The sequence below is a fragment of the Pogoniulus pusillus genome, chromosome Z (assembly GCF_015220805.1).
Source record: "Pogoniulus pusillus isolate bPogPus1 chromosome Z, bPogPus1.pri, whole genome shotgun sequence".
NCBI lineage: Eukaryota > Metazoa > Chordata > Aves > Piciformes > Lybiidae > Pogoniulus > Pogoniulus pusillus.
The window spans coordinates 69,864,924-69,889,764 of record NC_087309.1 but is presented as its reverse complement, the minus strand read 5'-3'; the positions used below and the strand labels follow the sequence as shown (position 1 = coordinate 69,889,764).

Genomic DNA, 24,841 nt, shown 5'->3' with positions numbered 1-24,841 from the left:
GAACAAGAAGTAAACATTAGATAACATTCTCCATTTTGTTCTCACTTTGCTTTTGCCTTCAGACCGAGCCACATCTCCTTAACCTCACTGCCACTAACCTTCCTTCTTAACCTCTTGGCTGCACCTCTTTTCTTTCTCAGGATTTGGGGTAAGGTTGAGAGGGGCAGGGGGAGGTGTTGGGGTGGTTTGAGAACCCCTCCTGGGGACTCAGGTTTCTGGGAGGGGAGTTGTGCTTCTGTATTACTTTTCCTTTGTATATTTCTGTCTGTAACTGTATATACTGTAAATATCTGCTTGTATATTGTGCTGCTGTACATAAATAGCTTCATTTATATTCCCGGAGCCCGTCTGAGTTAGCTGGGGCAATTCCAAAAGTGTGGGGGGGGCGGGTTACAGCCAAACCACCACACTAGTCTGGGTAATTTTTCTTAAGTGTGAGGGGGCAGGTAACTCCCAAACTGTAAAAACATGGGAAGGATTTTTTTCCCTGTAAGAGTGACAGAATACTGGGAAAGGCTGCCATGTCAGGTTGTGGAGTCTACCTCTCTGGATATATTCAACACACACCCCCACTCCCTCCCCTAGATACATTCCTGTGTGATCTGGTATAGGTGATCCTGTTGTGGCCAGGGAATTGGACTGGATGATCTTTTGAGGTCCCTTCCAACTCTGAACATTCTGTGATTTGGTACAACACTGTTGGTAAATCTTTCCGAAGATCTCATCTGACTGCTCATTATTCCAGTCGAAGTTGGTTAGTTGTATCCAGTTCTGTAAAACCATGCAGAAACTGCCCATCACTGCTTTACTTCAGCTATTTTCAGTGCCCTGTATAGACCCTCTCTTCTTCAGCCTGAACAATCCCCACACGATAGTGGAGATGAACTCTTCATAGTCTTCCCTGTTCACCTATAGATTTCCAGTGCTCTTTTTCAAACCCTCCCCAGCTCTCTCCAACACAGCATTACAAAAAAGATATAGCATCTGAGCCCTCAAGAAACGTCCCTTTTTCCTCACCCAAGGCTACATTCCTATTGTCTCAGTACAGCAACTGCCTTTCAGTAAAAATACGTCACTGACAATCCATCTTGCACTGCCACCTCCACAGAGGTTTCTGCAGCCCTGCTACTTCAGCAGCTGCTCCCTCACTGCAGTACCACACACCTCTTTCTGGTCCCAGCTGAAAAGCACTTCCTTACTTCCTTCTCCCCTCCCCCTCTGAAGACTCATCACTTTTGACTTTCTGTCCTCCAGCACCCTGATTAGTCCCCTTAGACTGCTGTCTCTCTACTCTGGTTTTCACACTTCTAACAAAAATGTTAAATACTGTTGACAAAGTCCCACAAAATCCACCTTGATGCAGGTTTCCATTTTAGCAGTGAGACACTAGATTCTTCTCTACAGTTTGCACGTGTCTTAGAGTGAAGATTAAAATGAATCCCACAGGAATCACAAAGTGGAATTCATCCAGCCTCATTCCACTGCTACTGGAATAAATAAAGAAATCTAGACCAGAAGTGTATCAGGAAGCTTTCTGCAAAGAGAAGAAAACCACTAAAATTGAAATAATAATTAAAAAAAAAAAAAAAAACCAAAAAAGTTGCCTCAACTTATAGCATAAGGATTTACTTGTATCTCACACTTATCAGAGAAAGCAAAATTTAAAACACTGTAATCAATCATCAAAATGGTCATAGTCTTTAAGCAATTCTCCGTCAGAAAGCAGAGTTAAAAATGTAGAAGGCATCAGATTAATAAAATCATACATTGGTAAAATAAAAATGAATCTTTAAAATCTTTTAAAAAGGGGGGAAAAGAATAACTTAGTTCTTTCTTACATCATTTACATGGTTTTCAAAGTAAATCTCTTGACACAGTGCTGACAAAGAATACATACATCTCCTTAAGCTACTTAACTTTGCTCCACAGTTCACAGCCTCTGAAAACGCTGTGTTGTATCAGTAAGGCACATCTAACTTTGCACAATGCTAAGCGTGACAGAAATTCATGCATCTTGTTTAAAATGTTCTACAGACTGAATTGCTCTTTCACTGTAAGAATATGGAGCTCACATTACTTTAGTGCATAGGCACTTCACAGAAGAACAAACACTGATTTATAGTAAGCAGGAGATGCCTAAAAACCCCTTCTCATGCCACATACCAACGAGTTTTTAACTACAAAAGATGTGAGGAAACAGGGACAAAATGCCTCAATTCATGTTCAGCCAGCAAACTTGCCATAGCACACATACCCAGTTTTGTGCTCCAGCAGTAAAATGGCTTGCACTTGGAGAGTGGTAGTGTGTGATACGACCAAAGGGCATCTGTGACTTTGGAGATGTAATGACACACCACCTCCTACGTGACTGTGAACAATATTGAACAGCGTCTCCAAGAGAAGCATTGAAGAAAACAGCAAGTCACTCCTCAAATCAAACAGCAACTGCAACACTTATACTGACAGAAGGTGGTATACTTATGAGGGTAGATGCTCACTGGAATGGGCTGCCCAGGGAGGTGGTGGGGTCACCATCCCTGGTGATGTTCAAGAAAAGACTGGATGAGGCACTTGGTGCTATGGTGTAGTTGACTGGCTAAGGCTGGGTGCTGAGTTGGACTGGATGATCTTGGAGGTCTCTTCCAACCTGGTTGATTCAATGATTCTATGATTCATCTGTTTCTAGAAAGACAAGAGTGGGAGTACTCTTTGGCACTCTTTTGTCTCTTGCTTAAGTGAAATTAATAGCAATTAACTTCTGAAACACAATTTATTCATTGAGAAAGGACACTGGGAAATTGATTAGAGGCTCAAACCACTGGCCAGAATATTAAAGAAATTCAAATCTTCTAAATCTTCTAAGATGCCAACAAGCTTCAGTCTGACGGTTAGCACTAAACTCCTGACAAAACAGGAGAAAGAAAAAAAATAAAAAAGACAATCACAAAAATAACAAACAAAAAAAATCCCCACCCAAACCACAAGTAAATAGCCTCCATAGCAACTATGCACTTATCTATACAGCAGACTTCTTTCTGTCTACCTGAGTAATCAGACATACAGAGCAAAACTACCATAGAATTGTAAGAAAAGGATATCTATGGAGAAATTCTGCTGGCTTATTGCTGTAAGTTGGATAAAAATGTTGGTGAGAGACATATTCAGTTATCATCACACTGCTGAGAATTAAAAATGTCCACTGCTTTTTCATCTGTCAATTCTAAGAATATTATCCAAGACAGAAAACAAAATACAAAAACTAAGTCTAAATGCTACCCTTTCCATTAAGATATGCTAATACACTAAAGTTTATACATTAAATCAGCCTACAATCTAGAAAATCTATGTCCAGCTGACGAGTTTTAACTCTTCATAACCCGATATTTTTCACTGTACAGCAGTAGTGGCACAACCACTACTGACAGCAGGAATTTGAGATTCTTTCCAATGTTTACTGAAAAATGTCAAAAGAAAATACTTTAAACAAGCAAAAATATGATTATCACAATGTTCTATATTTCTTCTAAAGTAACCTCACCTGAAAAGCTCATTCATGCATTAAAAAGTTGTTTGTGCAAATAAAAATATTACTATTAACCGCATGTTCATTTTATGAATGATCACTGCAACCGCAAAACGACAAATGCTGAAATTAAGAAAAGCCATGTAAGGTTTCCAATAATCTCTTTCAGTAGTTGTTTATTGAATTAATCCTAATTCAAGTGCTTGTAAGAAATAAAAGAGTAATAAAAAAATGAAAAATAAGTAATCATGGTGAGATAGGTAACATACTCAGAATGATAAAATCAATTTTCTTTTTTAAAAGCAAAATAGTTAGATTCTATTTCTAGGTACATGAATAAAATTCTATACTTCTTATAGCATCAACACAACTCAAACTAACACACGTGTTTACTGAATCACAACCAAGAAAAGACTTCTTCTAAAATAAAAAACAAATTAATCTTATTTTGTCTGTATGTAGGCAATTTTGTGGAGACGCTATCAAGTAAGTGAAATTTCTGGTTTAACTGCTTGCTGTCACATGCAAGTCTCCTCACCAAATTTCAGAAGAGAAAGTAACACGAAATACCCTGGGTTGAGATAAGGAGTTTAATGGAAATAAGCAATGTACAACTATCTTAGCCTATTTCACAGCACTAGAAGCCAGCCATAAAATGACCTCCCCACCTACCAGTCGTATAGCCAGCCCAGTGGAAAACACTAACACCCCAAGAAAACAGAAACTGGAAGCAGGAGCTGGAAACAGGAAGTATCTCACATTACTATCCCAACTACAGGCCCCAGAATACTTTTCTCCAGCCAGCACTTTCATTTTAAAACTGGTTTGATGTCAGACCATGAACATGAGGCAGCCTCATCAGATCAATGACCTCTGTGAGTTCTGTGGCCTTGGGGCTTTTTTATTAGAGGAGATCAGCAGGTTCCTGGAAGTAGGGAAGCCTGAAGGGAGACCTGACGCTAGTCAGCATCTCTCACTTGTGTGCTCAAGAGTGTGATATGCCTAGGAGTGTTGCCAGGGAAACCATGGGAAATTTAAAAGCAGTGAAACAGGAAGAGGTGCTCAGAGCACGAAGGCGAGGCAGCAGCTATCTTACCACAGCGCAGTAGGCAGTGCATGAAGGGTTGGGCTGCAGTGTACAGCAGTCCCAACAGTAACCGCACAAAAACATTGGCAACAGTCAGGCAAGGCAGTGATTAATAAAATAAAATAATAAAAATCAAATAAATAAATCACCATCTCAGTCAGCCTCCAGCCAGTGGAAGAAGACCATGATCCTGATGCCACCCAAAATAAAAGTGGGAACTCAGACAGAGCTCCTACAGGAGGATGTGATGGTGCAGGTCACAGGCTGCTGGGAATGCTATGGCCTCTCCCTGGTGGCTGGGAGATGTGTTCAGTGTAAGCAGGGAGATGATCTGCTCAGCCAAGTGGCACAGCTGCAAAGTGAAGTTGAAAAGCCGCAAGACAAAGTGGAAAGGCTTAGAAGCATTAGGGAGGCTGAAATGGAGACAGATTGGCGGAGCCAACCTCTGCTCTGCCTGCAATGGAAATGGAAGCACCCGCCACATAGCACCCAGGAATGAGTGGCCCCTGTATCATCTCTGAGGTGGGCACATTGGGAGATGCATAAAGAAAAAGAGAGTCTCCTGCCCTCCTGCTAGTAAAAACAAAAATGAGGACGAGAGATAGTGAAAGCAGGTTCCTGCTCAGAGTTGCAGGAGACTCTGCTGAGGAGCGTGGAAAGCCCAATGTGTAGACTGAAACTGCTCCATAGGGAGCTCTGCTGTCTCCCTGGTGCCCAGTTAAAGGAAGTCACTGGAAAACTTCCCACCCTTGTGAGGCCTTCAGACTATAAGGTGCCTCAGCATTATCATCTAGAGGCAAAGGTGAGGTGCCTGCTGATCCTTGCTCCACTAATGTAAAACTATGTAGGCTCCAGATGTTTTAGAACTTAAAGCCTTTTCAGTTCTGGGTTTGTGTTGTGTTTTTTTTTTAACAATTCAACGCAGGAGGCTGTCTGGATTACTCACCTTCACAGTACAGTTAATGTCTGGAGATGATTGAAAATACATTTAGGAAACCTGGCACATGAGGGGCTAATGTGGTTTTTTTCTCACTTTCACTGCCAGAGACTAAATGACCTTTCTGTGTCTGTGCATAATCTTCATGTGGCTCTTGAGTATGGCTTCCTCGTGGCTTTTCCCATGAATTTGAGGTGTGTTTTGTAATCCCTAGCAAGTAGGGATTACAGAGAAGCTGAGAAAGGGATGGGCAGGTCTTGCGCCTGGCATCAGCTGAAGCTGAGCCTCATGTGGCAATTCGTGCAACTGCAGTTTAGTCTGTCAGGTACTACCAGACTTTTGCTTGCTTTTCCGCTGCTGGGAGGATGAACCAGGACTTCCCTAGAGGCTTACAAGAAATCCATTATCTCTGAGACTCTTATGAAATAAATTTAAAATTGGCCAGTGGCTGAAAAGTTAAAGATGAGAAACAAAGAAATGTTTAATTTCTCAATGTATTGTTCATGGATTATCGACCTAATAAAAGAACCTACCTTCTAGGCTTTTTAACCATGGGGTGTGTTTCTTCTTTTTCTTCTTTTTTTCTTTCCCCCAGTATAATACTATGCATAGGCTGTAAATCTTGCTTTTGTTTTCTTTTTGGTAAACAGTAATTGAAAATCAGCAACATAATAGATTAAATCTTTAGTGACGGTTTAATTGCATCTGTGCATTTTTGTTTGAGTAAAATCAACTTGCGTAAAACTGTCATGGGTTTAGCCAATTGAACCTGCATGAGTATTCACAGAATCACAGAATTGTTTGGGTTGGAAGGAACCTCAAGGGTCATCTAGTTCTAACTCCTACACCACAGGCAGGGACACCTTCCACTAGATCAGGTTGCCCAGAGCCACATCCAACCTGGCCTTAAAAACCTCCAGGGATGGGACTTCCACCACCTCCCTGGACAACCTGTTCCAGTATCTCACCAACCCCATGATGAAGAACTTCTTCCTAATTGCTAATCTAATTATACCCTCCTCTAGCTTGGACCTGTTCCCCCTAGTGCTATTACTAGTCTCATGTTGTGCCGGGAGAGGTATAGGCTGGATGTTAGGAGGAAGTTCTTCCCAGAGGGAGTGATTTGCCATTGGAATGGGCTGCCCAGGAAGGTGGTGGAGTTGCTGTCCCTGGAAGTGTTCAATAAAAGGCTGGATGAGGCACTTAGTGCCATAGTCTAGTTGATCGGACAGGGCTGGGTGACAGGTTGGACTGGATGATCTTGGAGGTCTCTTCCAACCTGGTTGATTCTATGCTAAAAAGTCCCTCACCAGCTTTCTTGTAGGCCCCCTTCAGATATTGAAAGGCCACAATAAGGTGTCCTTGGAGTGTTTTCTTCTCCAAACTCAACAATCCCAACTCCCTCTGCCTGTCTCCATAAGAGAGGTGTTCCAGTCCTCTGATCATCCTCATGGCCCCACTCTGGACATGCTCAGTATGTCCAGATCCTTCTTGCAATAAGGGCACCAGAACTGGACAAAGTGCTCTAAGTGGGGTCTCACAAGAGCAGTGTAGAAGGGGAGAATCCCCTCTCTCAACCTGCTGGCCACACTTCTTTTGATGCAGCCTAGGATATGGTTGGCTTTCTGTGCTGCAAGTGCACACTGGCAGTTCATGCTGAGCTTCCCAACCACCAGCATTCCCAAGTTCTTTTCTTCAGGGCTGCTCTCAAGCCAGTCTCCACCCAGTCTATGTCAGTGCTTGGAATTGATCTTATCTACACTCCTATAAATGTGATCTGTCTAGGAAGCAATTTTTATTTCTTTTAACTCCCTCAGCTTTCATAAATCTGTATATTAGTGGAGAACAACCTTTATTTACTCATAATAAAAAATACTTTATTGACAGCAAAATTGCTTTCAAATAGCTGTCCAGAGTCCAAGTTGACTAGTTTCCAGCTGTAGGGCATAAGGCTTTTTGGTGATGGTGGGGTCTGTTCATTTGTCTGTTTTTACTATACTGCCAAATAGATCTCAAACAAACAACAAAAATCAGAAAAAAAAAAAAAAGCAAACAAGCAAATTCTTCCAGCAACAGAGTCAAAACTACCTACCTAAGGAAAAGAGACGGAATAACAACAAATTAATTCTGCCTGAAGAAAGACTTGGGTAAGTGTACTATTTAGGGAACAATCTACTCATTCAGCATAATTGTTCTCTTACAGATTTTTCTGAGGTTTATTTCTTTCCCCAGATACAAGCAAGTGAACATTTTTTTTATGAAGTTATCTTTCTTTTGAGGTCATTAACAAGTTGTAAAAGCCACAAATCAACAGAGGCATTCTGATTTTAAAACACTGCAAACACTAGAAGACTATGCTATATAGCCAAGAATTGTAAGGTATACAGTTTAAAAAAAAATTAAAAAAGAACTATTTAAACATTTCATTTGAGAACCTTAAAATAAAACAAAACAAACTAATGAACAAGGCATTAAATACTAAGGGTGTCTGACCTCCAGTTTATTATAAGTAACTGTAACTCCACAACACTGAAATCAGCTTTGATGTCACTGACAGCATTATAGCAGAGCTACAGAGATTTAAGTCAGATGCCTTCAGACTGTTTCCCCCCCCCCCCCATTAGAAGTATTTTTTCTTCTACATCGTAAAGCAAGTGAAAATAATTTTTTAGGACTTCCCTAGTCATGCTAGAAGCAGACCAATGAGACTTAAACGATGTTTGAGACTCTCAGGTATTTTCTATTTCCTACTCATACTTTTTCAAATTCCCAAAGATCTGCAACCCTGGGATCTCCAGGAAGAAAACCCCATTTAGGGATGATAGATCTAAACTCAAAAGAATGCTGTTGATAAACCCCTTCATTTTCACTAATTTCCACCTCAGAAATTTTGGATGTTGCAGCTCAAAGGCATGGACTCAGCTGCTATCCAGAGCTTCTACAATGCCACACTCTGCTAACCTCTTTATTGTTCAGAAAAATCCATCATGCTTATCTCGACGGGGCATTTCTAGGCACTATTCTGGAGCAAGATGTCAGTAACAATGTAAGCAGAAGCACACAAGGTAATAACTGTTATCAAAATAAGCTAAGAGCTACTTTCATTAAAAATAAAGTAATTAATTAATAAATGAATGTAGTAATGTCCTACACAGAGAGGATTATCAATTCATTACTTGAGCCCTTACTCCCTCAACATCAAAGCAGCAAGGTCATCTTAATTGTCAGGAGTGGCTCTACATAGAAAGAAGCAGGTAGGAGGGCACTTGAAAACATTTCTCCTTTCCAGTTATTTATAGTGCTTTTCACATACAAACACAGACAACACAAAGCTCTACACAAATTTCAGTGAACTTGGCCAAAAGTCATGGAAGACTGAATTATGTTAACAATGAGCCCCAGGAATCATGCAGTAGTTGCTCAATTATATGTTTTGTGTTTATTTAAAATATAAGCTTAACCCTTAGTAGTTTCCTGAAGGTCATGAACTCTGCACCTTAGCTGCCCTATTACTCTGCCACTATCATAAGCACTTTACACAGGCAGCAACAACAGCAGCAATTTAGTGTCAAACTTAGAAACAAAATATAGAAACAAATGTTGCCATGTGCCTTCCAACTCCTCAAAGCTCCAGTGCATCTTCAAACTTCTTAAACTAACAGGAAAAGTACAGCAGTCAAGCACAACCGACAGACTGTCAGCTAATTTCTCTGTTTCACAGAACTGGCTTCCACATCAGAAACTACTGATGGCTACAGCAGTCTCTGGGGTCACCTCACCAGAGTGAGCAACTCATGCGCTGCACATGGCTAAGAAGACCACATTGCCTTCTCCAACCAACTTGACCATTGATCCTCTTCCAAAGATCTGGAAAGGTCTGGGAAATTAATGCTTTACACACACCTTTAAAAAAGTAGGGAAAATACCTTAAAAAGATGAAGTATATCACTATCTGCTGTGTACCTCTTACAGAAGCTGCTTTATTGGAGAGTGTATAAATTCTCAGCTCTAATGGCAAAACCTATCTGCCTCTCTGGCAAAAATGTTAAGGGAAAGGAAGACAAAACAATTATGTGCAACCTACTAGACCATAAAGTACTCTCAAGGAAAATGTTTCCAAGGAATCAGCCGAATCAATTATATGCTGTATAACAGCTTTCTCGGTTCTGAGTAGCACTGAAGCCACACCACCAGCTTACACAGCTACAAACGCATCATTTGCTGTTAGAACCTCACCAGCCAATGAAGCCAGGCTTGATGATTAATTAGTCCTTTTGGGTCTGCACAACCACAGATTGTGAATGTTCAGCACTGCCTGCTTTGCACACTGAAGGTATTACAGTGATATGGAAATGCAGGTTAAAACATAATAAAGAGCACTGTGAAATTCAAGATAATTACAGAGACAGCAAGAGGCTACAGAAATCATGTTAATCAGTATTCAATTACTAACAAGCATTTGCCACAATGCTAGTTTTCAAGGTCATGGGAAACATGATTTGGAGAGAATCAGCAATGAGAATCCCCAGGGCTACAGTGGCAATGCGTGAATCACCTGTGGGGAAGCAAGGACCGATGTCCTGAAATAGCTCACCGAATCTTGCAATCATATTATTTACTTCATATTTCTGGGGGGGGGGGGGGGGGGTGGGGGGGGGGTGTCAGAGGTTTGTTTACAAACTTTCTTTTGATAGCCAGCTGTGGAAGTCAAAGAGACCTCAGCTAGAAATTATTCTCTTCCTAGAAGCAAAATCGCAATTCAGGCCTAACAACCTCTTTGTGGTTCTACATTAACTCCCAAATCACGTAAGTAATTTCCAGACATTCTCTAGCAGTGTTGCAGTTTATCCGTCATTATCACAATTTCTCCTAAAACTTAGAATTACTTTTCTCAACACCTTTAACTCCCGAACATCCCTGTTTTACTCCTTAAAACAAACAAAACCCCAAAACCACAACACACTAACATAAACCCGCCACTCATGCTAGACACCATACAGACACTTCTATGGTGTTACCATTTCTCCTTTAAAATCCTTTTACCCACACTAAATTCCTTTTACCCGGCATTGTGCTCCCTCTGCCACTTACTGTGCATCTGTCTGATCCTTAAAATTTATATTTCTATAGAATTTACTTTCCTTGTATTTTCTAAGGAGGAAGGGTAAGTAGCACTAATTGTAGCCATGTCTGGAATTACATCAAAGATAGTCTCATTGGTACAGGGCACATTTCTTAGAGGCATCCCACTCACTTTCAGAAGAATAAAAAAATTACACTATGATCACTTGTGAGACAGGTGATATTGACTCACCAACTTCTGATCTTCTTTCACAAGAATTAAACATACTAATACTTCACTGTATTTTAATCAAACTTTGAATACCAACCTGAAGTAGCTGACTGAAAGAGTTATCGAATGCTGCTTCAAGGGTAAAACAAAAACAGAAAACAATTTACTGGGTCACCAAATGGTTGTCCTCATGAAAACAAAGCAAAACAAAACAAAAACATAGAAAACAATATCTGGCAGAAAACAAAAAGAAAAAAGATCTGCTTATATCTATTACAATAATTTATATCCATATACCACACCATGAAAAGCAAAGTCACATCAAAATCCATCAGAAAGCAATTATTCAAGTTGAGGATTGCTCCCTACAATACTGTTGAAGTCCTTGCACCATTGACTATTCAATTCTCAAAACATTCATCTTCTCTCACTCACTGAAGACTATTTCACAGTCTAGTACACCTCAGTTTTGAGATTTTTTTTCCCAAATCCTATTTCTCCTTTCTGTATCTCACCCTGTCATTCACAGCTAAGTCCACATAGCACACCTTTGTTTCCTGCTGCTTCTGCCAGGTCTCTTTAGTTAAGAGGAACGGTTATTCCTCTTTATTAACAAAAGAGAGACAATATTTCAGACTTCACCAGTTGTTAAGGATCATTCCTACTCTTTTACATCTTTGCATCATTTAATTCAAGCCAAGCAACCCAGGTTGCAAGAGACACAGCTCTAAGGCAGAGATCTGAAGTTTCTAAATTCTTCGAACACAAAGAGGTTCAATGGCAAGTTCAGCTCCAACACTGGAAACATGATATTAAGACTAACGTTACCCTTAACTCAGTCCTTGCATTCTTGGCTGTCTCTTTTCAATAGGGAAAAAAAAAAATCAGCAGAAATGTCTTGAGACATTTCTAAAATGCTAACTTTGGACTCCTTTTACATTTCAATTCAAGGAGTTGAGAAAAAAATATTTGGTTTAATAGATGTAGAAACAAAATATAAGTTCTGTACTATAGACTAATAACCTGTTTTCTGCTAAAAAAATATTGTCTTTTTTTTCTTGATAGCATAGGATTTACCAAGTGAAAGGAGACAGTTTGTTCCCGCAAAGCATGAATGGATTTGTCTCTAATGAATCGGTAACACCATACAAACTCTTGCACATAGCAATTCACAATCACAGTAGCAACAATAAGGTAACCTCCAATTCATAATCACAGTGGCAACAATAAGGTAACCTCCTTTGCTAACTGAGCAGTATGGAAGTGCCATGTACTTGATACGCAGAACAAGAAAAACTGCGTCCATGGCTAGCCCAGCAAGGTCTACAATTCCTGCAATTCACTGAGCAGATTTATGAGTACATTATTTAATGTACACATGAATATGTACCATCCCAACAGTATATTCACAATTAATGAAATAAAGAAATGTAAAATTCAGGAAAAAAAAAATTTCTTTGACTATGGAGAGTCAAGTTTTAAGCATGACCAAAGATTTATTTAGACACTGTGGGTCACAGACTCAAAACTGTGGACTGCAAAACTGTTTCTACCACAATGACAAAACATCTGCCAAATTTTAAGCTCTAAGGTTTTACCATTAAATCAGTCCAAGATTCTCCTGCCATTTCCAAGAGAAACATATGTTTCAGGGGGAAAAAATACTTTATCTAGATTAAATGCACATCCAGACATTAACTCACAACTTTCTTCCCGTGTCCCTAACAGATTCCTCAGATCACCTGTGGTTACTTTTCAGACAAAAATCTACCATTACATCATGGGGTTTTTTTTCTCTTGGGGGAATATGTCACATATATTGAGAACTCACCAATGGGGCTACATGTAGAAGCAGAAGAATTAGCCTCTTTGGACAAAAAATGACAGAAAAACATGATGATGTAACTTATAAACCAGACACAGATGGGAGAGAAGAGAAAAAAAGATTATTAAATTGTCACCATACATGATTCAAAGGTATCTACAATACAAAGTAAGCACTCACAGCAAAACTGAAACAAATACACAGCAGATGCAAAATAAAATGTGCATATGAGATTACCTTTCAGACCTTGTCACAAGCCTTGTGCACGTGCATATGGAGATGACGGATGGCAATGCTAAACCTTACACGACAGAATTAAATATGCACTTGGAGGAATTCAACACTACAGCTAGGGACAGGAAAAAATAAAATCATAACAAGCTCACAACAGTTTTTCCTCCAAAGTGTCTAGGGCTGCAATTTGCAATTATAAAGATAATCCTGTAATACAAATAGAAGTATTATTATTATCCTAAGGCCCTGGATAAAAACTGGCAACAATACCATGGCCAATATACCAATTGAAATTGCTGTATTTTCACTCCATATTTGCTTCTGACATTCAAATGTCTCCTCACAAGTGTCAAAAATCTCATCATCTCTCTCTGTCAGAGCTTAGTAAGGCACGAATATCAGCAAGAACAGATCTAGGACCCCACTAAGACAGAATTTAAAAAGTACTGTCTGTGGAAAAAAGTTACCACAGCTGATGAGGAACAGAACAAAACCCTACACTTCCAAGGCTTCCAGATCTGCACCCTTGATGAGTAATATGGTGGTCTACATATCTCCTCTTTAGACAGGACTTCAAATGACAAAAACATGGTGGGGATCTTCAGGGAGATTCCTTCCTTTCAGTAAAAACAAATCAAGTTTTATGAACACTATCCTTAACCAACTGTGGCCATGGGATCTTACGGTGTCTTCAAAATATTATGTGTACAAGAAAAAAAAAAAAGACTTCAGAAATTCAGAAACAGCCTGAATGTATAAAAGCAAGTACAACAGCAGGTGCTCTTTACACGTTAAGCCCTTGTTATGAATTTGTTACAGGAAGCATAAGATTAAGTCACTAACATGCTGTGTCATCAAAACACACTAGAGGGATGCTATAGTTACAAAGTCTCTTCCTTCCTTCAAACAGAGCATAACTTTTAAAGAACATCGATACAAAAACCCTATGTTGATACTCAGTTCCCTACCGAAGTGCAGTCATTGTTTCAATGACTTCAGTCAAAAATAATAGTAAGATTTGGTCTCAATCATGAAACCACTTACAAAGCTGCACTGCTTGCAGTACAAGGCTTTGGGAAGGGCTAGTCTGACTAGGATGAACACAGAAATATAAACGACACAGAGTCTCAGACAAGTTTAATTTTTTGTTAATAATCCTCCCTGACACCAATCTCATGCAAGCTCCCTTGGTACTGCCTTAACAGGAGAGTGATACTGTTCTGCATTTTCAACATAACAATTAGTCCTTTTAGGTTTCGGGCTTGTTTTTTATTGGGGGGAGCAAGGTGGGGCAATTATCAGGTATGACTATTCATTAACTCGGCATGTCTGAAAAGCCAACACAAAAAGGATGCCACCAAGGTTTATACGTTACCGTGTTGTAAAAACTGTGACATGCTGTGAAAGGCCATGAAGCTACAGCATTCCGGCAGTACACTGGACAGAGGGAAAGCATTCCACAGGCGGAGTAAAGTGATGGTAGACAGAGGAGGTTAGTCTATCAGGGCTGTGTCTGATTTTTTGACTTGCTAAGTAAGACACAGGATATTATAAAAAGGAAAGAGTAACAGCTTTTTCATGTCATTAGACTGCTGCAGTTCATATGGCTACTAAATCTTCAGACTAATTTAAAAAGCATTTTAATAGAATGAAAAAATATCCTCCTATTCCTCAAATCACAAGAAACCCTGGATTACTCAACCCCACCCCATTTCTTCCAGTAATGTCACCCTTCCATTTCAGGTGTAAGACACCTACAAAAGTGCAATGCATCTTCCTCAGTTTCCAAGGTCCAATGGCTCTGAAGTCACTGCTCTACGTGCTCTGTCACAGGGGTCCTGGACAGGCAGTTGAAAAAATCTTCCTTTTCCAAATAAATGAAGCGCTGTTTCTCAGTAAAAAAGGAGGTTTTACCTTACCACTGTTTGTGGTATTCTTTTATCCAGAACATATCTAGTGTACACACACAAACCTGAACTACAGTGCATGGGGATGCCACTGCTTACAAGTTCATAACATAGTTTAACACGGCAGGTAAGACTGAGTTATGAACTGTTCAGGTCTCAACATAGTTGTACAGCAGGAGGATTAAAAAACCAAACACACAAACAAAAATATTCTTGGACATCTGCCTAAGAATTCATTATCTTCATGGATGAAGATACTGAAGAAAAAGTACCTTCAATAAAATATAAATTCGCATATCAGAAATACAACATATAAAAATTGCCTTTGCTCTACACATAAAAAGATTGTTCCATGAAGTTTTAATTCCTAGATATTCACCAAAATGCAATGATTTTTGGAGTAGAGAATTTACTACTTTGTATAATCAACTTCTGAAAATTGAGTAGACAAATACTAACTGTATAAAAGCTAGAACTGTGCTTTTAACATTTTTCAAACAACTGTCATTCCAGACTGACAATCAGTTCAAATTGCTTCTGTTGGCTTTCAGGGGGTAATTTACGCTGAATGGGGGCCCGACATAGAACCAACCTCCTCTAGGAAACATTTTGTTATTCCTGGTCAGTGACAGCTAACATCTGGATCCCCATGACACTGGCACTCTCGTAACAAGTGCAGTAGAACACATTAGATGAAGCTCACCTGCAATAACTAACATAACCAAATATATGTGATACATTACTGAGTAAGCAGTAATAGCACTGCTATCCTAATCTATTATTTTTTCTCTTCTTCTAGCTTACTTATTTGGTTTTCTGAAAAAATAGGATATCTTGCCTCCAAAACAGAAATAATCAAGTCAACAGATCATAGAATCAACCAGGTTGGAAGAGACCTCCAAGATCATCCAGTTCAACCTATCCCCTAGCCCTCTCCAGTCAACTAGACCATGGCAATAAGTGCCTCATCCAGGCTTTTCCTGAATGCTTCCAGGGACGGTGCCTCCACCACCTCCCTGGGCAGCCCATTCCAATGGCAAATCATTCTCTCTGTGAAGAACTTCCTCCTAGCATCCAGCCTATACCTCCCCCAGCACAACTTGAGACTGTGTCTCCTTATTCTACTGCTAGTTGTCTGGGAGAAGAGACCAACCCCCGCCTGGCTACAATATTAGGTTTTTTAGAAAAGTAGTTGGACTTCAATCCAGAACATTTCAATGTATTGTATATCAATGCATTAAATATGTGCAACTCCTTTCTGTAGCCTTAATTACTTTTACCTTTGCATCTAAAATTAGTTTGACATAAGCTGAAATAAAGACATTCAGTATCTACAGTTTTCACAGCTAAAGAAATAAAAAGATAAGTGAGATTGTGTTAAGTCCCTAACTTAAGTTCACCTAAAACTGGTGATTCCAGAATCAGTGTGGCCCAAAGGGTACCCCACTCAAAATACAACTCAGTAACCCTGCTTGACTTGGACAAGACTTTAAAACAGAGCTGAGCAATCAGCCTAATTACCATTAGGCTGTAGTTGAAATCCTAAAGCCTGCATGTTAAAGCTAATGCAGAGCAAACATTACGAAGTACTGCACTGTTTCCTTGAACTGACATCACATGAATCAATGCCCAACTCCTTGCCAAGAAGGCATCAAGCTCAAACATCTCTACCACGCTCCTCACAGCCCTGCACAAAGAAGATTTCAAGACCGCTGGGACTTTTTCATTGTTATGAAATAAAATTAAGCATGCCAGTATGTGAATGATGTCATGGTAATCTCATAAGTGGATTACATTAATTATTTATCAGCAAAAGAAGATAATTCTTGAACAAGACCTCGCCTCTATTTATCACTCTGCGACGAAAAGTACAATAGCTGGGGCTATACAAAATACACATATATTTCATGGAGAGGGGATGTAAAATGTTGAGTGAAATGGCAGTAGAATTATGAAACTGCAGATGAGTTTTACATTTATTATTTAATAAATTTCTGTCAGATCAACACAAAGTTACTAGGGGAGATTTTCTTCATTAGATAAAATGTAACTGCATAGCACATAGTTGGTGGGGAAGTTGCTTTCACTCAGAAAGAAAAACAAAAGTAGCTCAGATTTTTGAAGTGTTGCAAAATATTTTAACAACAAAAAAAGTTTTCTAATCTCCTGGATGTTACTCTTCTCTATTTTGCTCACCTTAAACATTCATCCCTTTTCTGAGTAAAATGACTATGGTAAGATGGACTTAAATGCTTATTAGCAGGTAATCAGTGTTTCCATTGTATGGTAGACATTCTTCATTCCAACACTCCTTTCACACTAACTGCAGCAGCAGAGGTAGCAGCTGCCTGCATGGAAGCTTGGCTAGCAGAGAGGGAGGACAATTTGGAGGAAGGCTTGCCTCCAGGGGCCGTCCTCATCCCACCAGGGTGATAAGCAAAAACTTGAGTGTGCTCTTGCATTTGAAGCCCACAAGAGCTGTAGTGCTTTGGCTTCAGAGTTTCATGCTTTAGTTATGCCAAGAGTATCAAATATGGCATGTGCAGCCCTCACCTTAGTCACTCAATTTTAGCAGAGCAGAGATCAGATGGCATTTAGGGATCCTTTCCAACTCAAATTACTCTGTGATTACAAAAGGATGGTTTGAGAAAGCTGTTAAGAAAAAAGAAGAAACACACATCAAGCACATCAGGCAAAAGATAACAATTTCTTCTTCCAATAGTCCAGGCAGTACCCACCCTCTAAAATTCCACCTTAGTAAACAGAGAAAAATTCCAGGCTTGCCTGCTTTTTTGGATTTGAAAAGTATTATTTATAGAATTCTGATTACAGTATCACAGTATCATCAGGGTTGGAAGAGACCTCACAGATCATCAAGTCCAACCCTTCACCACAGAGCTCAAGGCTAGACCATGGCACCAAGTGCCACGTCCAATCTTGCCTTGAACAGCCCCAGGGACGGCGACTCCACCACCTCCCCGGGCAGCCCATTCCAGTGTCCAATGACTCTCTCAGTGAAGAACTTTCTCCTCACCTCAAGCCTAAATCTCCCCTGGCGTAGCTTGAGGCTGTGTCCTCTCGTTCTGGCACTGGCCACCTGAGAGAAGAGAGCAACCTCCTCCTGGCCACAACCTCCCCTCAGGTAGTTGTAGACAGCAATAAGGTCACCCCTGAGCCTCCTCTTCTCCAGGCTAAACAATCCCAGCTCCCTCAGCCTCTCCTCGTAGGGCTTGTGCTCAAGGCCTCTCACCAGCCTTGTTGCCCTTCTCTGGATATGCTCAAGCATCTCAATGTCCTTCCTAAACTGGGGGGCCCAGAACTGAACACAGGACTCAAGGTGAGGTCTAACCAGTGCAGAGTACAGGGGCAGAATGACCTCCCTGCTCCTGCTGACCACACCATTCCTGATGCAGGCCAGGATGCCACTGGCTCTCTTGGCCACCTGGGCACACTGCTGGCTCATGTTCAGGCGGGTATCCATCAGCACCCCCAGATCCCTCTCTGTTTGGCTGCTCTCCAGCCACTCCGACCCCAGCCTGTATCTCTGCATGGGGTTGTTGTGGCCAAAGTGCAACACCCTGCACTTGGAGCTATTGAACCCCATCCCATTGGACTCTGCCCATCTGTCCAGGCAGTCAAGGTCCCGCTGCAGAGCCCTTCTGCCCTCCAACCCAGCCACATCTGCCCCCAGCTTAGTGTCATCTGCAAACTTGCTGATGACTGACTCGATGCCCTCATCCAGATCATCTACGAAGATGTTAAAGAGGATGGGGCCCAGCACTGAAATTAGTTAGAAAATTACATTAGTCTGGAGAGGACCCAGGCAAAATCTTTCCTCCTCCAGTTCCTACAAGAGCTTTTTTAGGTATTACTCTCAGCTGTTCTTTTAAAAATATTGTTTTGCTTCAAATCTATTTATTCTAGAGAAGAGCTGTATTTAAGATTTCCAAAGCAGTACGATTTTCAAGCACCATGATTGAGTTCCTTCAGAATGTACACTATATAAACACATGGCAACAATAACACTCTTGTCAAGAATCACAACTCATATAGAAAAATAAAATATTAAAAATAAAAATTATAAAAATCCAACAATTAAATCTAAGCATGTCAGCAAACCTAAAATCATACTAATGTACATTTTCAATCTTCCATTATGTTTTTTCTCATCACTTCTTTCACTTCTCTCCAGGTTTTGAGCATATCACTGTTTCTCGCAAAAAAAAAAAAAAAAAATTCTTTTCTGGTGGTCATTTAAATAACAAACAGAAACCTTTTCTCTTATGTATGAATATGAAAATGATTGCAGAGAAACCAAGTTGTTTATCCTGATCAGTGTAGGGCACCAAGCCTGTATGTCCTAGATCTCAAACCAGTAACTCAACCACACATTCACATAATGGCAGTTCTTCCCATGACATACAGGCGCAGCATGGAAAAACACAGAACAGCATGAGTTACTGTACAGTAACTCCCTGGCTTTTTTCTGATCTGTGCTCATGTTTTAATGCTGAAAGTCTGAAAACCAAATTCAGCAGTGATGTTCTTGATGCACAAAAGGTGCATCAAGAACAAAGGTTCAGAAGAATTTAATTAGCTGAAAACCAGAAATTACTACTGTAAGGACTCAGCCCAAATTCCAAGTGTGTGCTGCTCATCTGTCACATTCACCCACAGACTTTTAATAAAGTCTGTCACTTCCTACTCTAACATTTTCCTCAGATGGGTGACAAAGTGGTCATCTTCTTACAAAGAACATTTTTCATCAAAGTGCTCATTAAAAAGAAAGAAGTGAGTACCACTTAATTGCTGCTATGAGAAAGACAAAACAGATAATCTAAGAACATGCTGGATAGCATAGAGGGAGGGAACAAGTCTGAAAAGAAAATAAATTGAAACATCCCATCTTTTAAAACATTCTGAAATGATTGGCAGAATGTCACAGCACATCTCCTTTCAGTAGGTAGTGGGGAAAATAGATGCTTACAGTGTTACCTGCCTCATCTACATTATTTATTGGTTCAAATACTTCTAATAATTTCTTTAATTTGTTCAAACCCCATTGCAGCTGCTTATATAGACTTACTGGGTGAGGAAAATTTCCTCCAGTATCTGCAATTAGACAAAAGAGCACAGGAAACACTTTGGAGGACATAATCCGGTAAGGACAACAGAACAGACCTGGTGAGACACTACTTGTCCAGTGGCATCTCTCTACGGGCTCTTTGGAAACACCTGCACTCCCATTCCCACTCCTCCTCCCATATCAAGATAGACCCTCTCTCCATAAGAAAGTCTAGTGGAACAACATCATCCTATGGTCCTAGAGTATTCTCAAATAAGTCCTCTGCCACCTGGAGCTGTCATGTACCCATTGTGCTGCTCCTTCAGAATTAGAGTACATACTATCTTAATTACTTGCCCATATGTTTGAAAGAAGGAAATAAAGACGCTTCCCTAGGCCCCTTCAGTAAAGCATCAAACATAAAGCTTTTTTAGAGGAGCAGTCTCATGCTGTGGAAACAGAAAATCACTATCACACTGCTCTGAGCAGCTAGCTTATCAAATCAATCAATGTTATGAAGCAAAAACAATCAATCTGTTTTTTCAGAAACCTTTAACCCCTATATGTGATATGTATTACATGCAATCTATCAGAAATTACTAGGCAGAGAGTTGTCTGCTAGCCCTCTCATAAAGCGGAATTCTTCACTTTCTGTGAAACCAGAAAAAAAACAACATTTAATGCATTCCTGAAATATCAAGGCTTGACTCAAACCTACAGTAACAGGATCTTGTTCAAAGTAAGCTTCAATTAATCAACCTGTGCTGCACATAGACAACATGTATTAAACTATCTGAAGCTCTTCTAATTCTTAATCTCATATTAATCCACATCAGCCACAACCAATAGTAGACAATTAGTGTGCCAAGGGGAAAAAATGCTGAATCTAGTCCAGAGTATCTAGGTCATGAGATGCAATTTAGAAGTTTTAACTGTCTGATTATTCCTTCTTTTTGTCTGTTTGACAACTGAAGTATTTTTTCATTTCTTTGGCTTTTTTTTAACATGATCAGTAGAGATACTAACCCTTAACTCACACACATGCAGTAACATCACAGAATGAATGCAGTGTCCATTTTCCCAGCCACCTTTATGTGGACTTACCATCTATTTTCAAAGATTTGGTTTGCCATAAACACCACCTCAGAGTGACACAACCTAAAGCCAAACAAAATCACTGCAAACAATAACCCACATTGGCCTGTTAAAAATACAAAACAAGCAGCAGAACAGGAGACTCTGTTTCTTTGCACTCACAAGTCTTTCTTGTCAGCTTTTGCATCAGTAGGCACTGTTTGTAAAGGTTAAGTAAGTTTCAAAGATGCACATAATCCCCATATTGCAGTCTTGTTAAGTTTGAGAATACAAACATTGTGGATGACTGCAGCTTAAAACAGTATTAAAGAAGTCAGGAGCAAATTCCTGGTGGAATTAAATTCCACCCAAATATCACATGAAAAGAATACAAGTTTCTGCTTTTTGTTGCTTATTAGCCAGATGATGCAAACTTTCGCCTCAAAATCAGAAGACACTGATTATAGAGTATTTCCATTCTCATAAAGTAAACAAAATGTCCAGACTTATCTCTAAAAATTCCATGCCCACTTCCCCTATCCCACAAGAATAAAGGCACAAGTTGCACCTTTAGCAATCTACCACATCACTATATCCCACATCACAAAATTTCTTACAAAGCATTACTTTCTGTGGTCAAAACACACAAAGAAAGTTTGAACAAAAAAATGAGAATGTGTTTACACTCTTCCCAACATGCAAGGAATTGCAAATCTATGATAAAGAAATTATTGAGAATTAAATTATTAACGCAAGAAATTGTGAAAAGAGTTTTATATTAAGCAACAAAAGAGAGGTATATTAAAAAGCTTTAGTGCCTCTCTCTCCTCTCCAAACCACAAAAAACTATGTTTTCTGTATGCCTAGGTGCCTCACATCATCTTCCCAGCTATTCTATATTTTATATCCAAAGGGCCAATCTGTGACTACCTTTATTATAATAGCCTTCTCAAAAGCTGGCTTTGCTTCTGTTAGGTGAAATACAGCAGACAGAAAGTTTGGTCTTTTAAGTGAGGACAATGCATTAATGTAAGACAAAAGTACCACTTCAAACTGCAACTAGAAACATCTAAGAAATCTTAGACCAATTAATTGTATGATTCACACTACACAGCCAACCTGGAACTGTCATCACTTTGTAGAAATCAGTTTGGCCTAAAAAGGTCACAGATCTCTCGATTTCAGTTCACATTTTCTAATGAAGGCAAATTGTCTTCCACTCAGGTTTACATTTAACTTGTTAGGCATCCACTATATTACTCCTGAAGTGCATCAGAATGATAAATCTCTGCTTTTGCAGTTCCTTAGGGTCTTCCATTACTATTTGCTGGACATGTAGTTTTTCAGTATAAATACACAAATAAACACAATCAAATAAACCCCCAGCTTTTCCAGGCAGCCTATCCTTCCCCATCAGAGCAAAATATAAACATGTACCTCACTTTTGCTTACCTGCATACTATTAAAACACAGCACCTTGAGAATAAAGACATTCTATGTCACCATGAGTGTTTGGAAAAAAAGGGGCATCACGTGCTTGTTCCAGCCACAGGCTGCAAAGGCAGGTGCAGCTGGTCCAGGTTTTAACAGCAATGCAGCAGAACCTGGAGTACTGTGACTGGAATATTTTTCATGGCAAGTTGATTGAGACCCCGTGGGCTACCATCACAGAAGAGAATCAAAACTGCAGCCACCCGGGTGTACTCTTATCAGCTAGTGTAACATGATGCACGTCAAAGAAAAGAAAAATGCTACATGACCAATCTGCCCTACACCCACATTAGCTCACTCTTAATATATGCAGAGGCAGACAAACATCTCTGCCTTCCATTCCTCAGCAGCTATGAAAACAGACGGATCTGCAACGCACTCTCTAAAGCAAACTGCAATTTCACAGCCCTAAAAACCTACAACAGGGGAAAGAAAAAAGATACTGTGGTTTTCAAGCTTAGGCTCAAGTTCCACCTCTTTTAAAAGGCAGATTTATGGATGATGGCTATAAAATAAGTCTTGGCAAATTGCTCCTACTAACACTGATCTTTCCAGAAAGCAAATGCAGCACATATGGCTGCACTGGCCACGACTATGATTTGGGCAATCATTGTATCACGCTGCTTTGCCAGGAAGAAGAGATCAAGATGCCTTCTCTTTCCTGAAACCAGTACGTGACGGTGGCAGATGTTACCTCCTGCCCAGCCCATGGATGGAGAGCTGAAGAAGCAGCTCGCTGCACCCCACAGAGAGGACAGGAATATCCAGGCCCCGTTGGGGTCCCTTCTGCAAACCGGAACGCGGCCAGAGAGCCCGGCAGCACCTCCTGCAGGAGAGGGCTTGACTCCCCGTACTGCTGTGACCATGACCACTCCATTGGCGACTGCAAAGCCTCCGCATCCCCTACATTTCTCCCTTCCCTTTTCGTCACAGAAAAGATGTGTTAAAAAAAAAAAACCAACAAAAATTAAAAAATCAAACCCGGCAAACCAGTGAATGGGGTTGGCACGGTTCCGCGCAGTCTGACCCCATGAATACCCCACCTCTATTAAATGGCACAAATAGCCATCGGCGCAGGCACGCCATTGCCCACCGGGGGCTAGCACATCGGCACCGCGTACGCGCTGGCGTGGACGCCCGCAGCGGGGCAGGTGCCGCGCCGCCCCCGCCGCAGGCCCATGCAGGCGCACACGCAGCGCCGCCGCCCGCGGCAGCCCCCCGCTGCCGAGAGGCGCCGCAAGGGCAGGAATACAGTTGAGCGCTGCAAGCTGCCTGGCGTCCCCCTTCCCCAGGGCCGGCACTCACCCGCGGCCTCCCCGGCCCCCCCGCCACCCAAAGGCGCCGGCTCCCGGCCTCTCCGTACCTGATGCGGGTCCGCGCCGCCCCCTCAGAACGCAGGGCAGCTCCGACGGGGGTGGCAGCGCAGCACAGGGCGGAAAGCCCAGCAGCCAGACGCTCCCCTCTCTGCCACCATCTTCCTCCTGCCGCCGCCAGCACCGCCCGGCCCGGCCCCTCTTGCCGCGCAGCACCGCCCTGCTCGCGTCACGGCGCCCGCCCCGCTCGGCACCCGCCGCCCCGCAGGCTTCGCGAGGGACGAAATGAGCATCGGCGGGGACAGGGGTGCTGGGGTCGCAGCCCCGCCGAGACAGGGAATCCCTGAGCTCCCCTGACAGGCTGTGGGGTGGCATTAGCGGGAGGCAGAGCTCTGCGGCGAGGGAGAGCAGAGGAGGCCCAGCACCCAGAGCCACCACGCTTCAGGCGGTGCAGGAGTGGAGCCCGATAAAACGTTCAGTGCTCTCTGGCACAGCGGCTTTTGAATGGGTGGTACAGAGCAAGAGAGGCCCAGCAAGGCACGAACCTTTACCTCTTGCCTTCCTTTCACGGCCGTGACTGCCCAGAGGAGAAAGGAGCAGGCTCCCAACGTGTAGCTGCAAAGCAAAAAGGAGAATGTACCCCGGCAATGCCCTTGCCAGCCCACCTTAGGCATTTGCCATAGATGCGACGAACCTACAAAGTGTGTGAGTAGCCTCTTGAGGCTAAATTCCCTGGTAAAACTTTCTTAACCTATGTCGCTTTTCCTGAAATAGGGCCAATGTTTACGTGGGGTCTGTGTTGGGTGCCCCTCCGAGGAGCTGCTCCACGTACTTCACTGCCTCGGTGATTCCACATGTACGGACAAAATCCTAAATTCCTCAAGATAGTGTCCTGTATTTCATAGTATTTAATTCAATATGAGGGTCGTGAAACACTGGAAGAGGTTGCCGAGGGAGGTTTGTGGATGCTCCCTTCCTGGCGATGTTCAGGGCCGGGCTGGATGAGGCCTTGAGTGACCTATTCTAATGGGAGGTGTCCCTGCCTATGGCGGGTGTTGGAACTAGAAGATCTTTTAGGTTGCTTCCAACCTA

The 24,841-nt window shown here is 41.4% G+C and overlaps 1 protein-coding gene across 2 annotated transcripts in view; it reads right to left on the bottom strand.

The window, feature by feature from the left end:
* The window catches only part of APBA1 (amyloid beta precursor protein binding family A member 1), a 140,019-nt gene extending 116,068 nt beyond the window's left edge, over positions 1 to 23,951 (bottom strand). Inside the window, exons 1-2 of one of the 2 annotated variants that reach the window (XM_064140115.1) lie at positions 23,800 to 23,951; positions 17,360 to 17,458 (exon numbers count right to left, since the gene is read on the bottom strand). The gene's annotated coding sequence lies outside the window, so the exon portion shown is untranslated. The remainder of the gene's footprint in view (positions 1 to 17,359; positions 17,459 to 23,799) is intronic. The other variant, XM_064140113.1, reaches the window with a different exon arrangement.
* Positions 23,952 to 24,841: the final 890 nt, after the last annotated feature.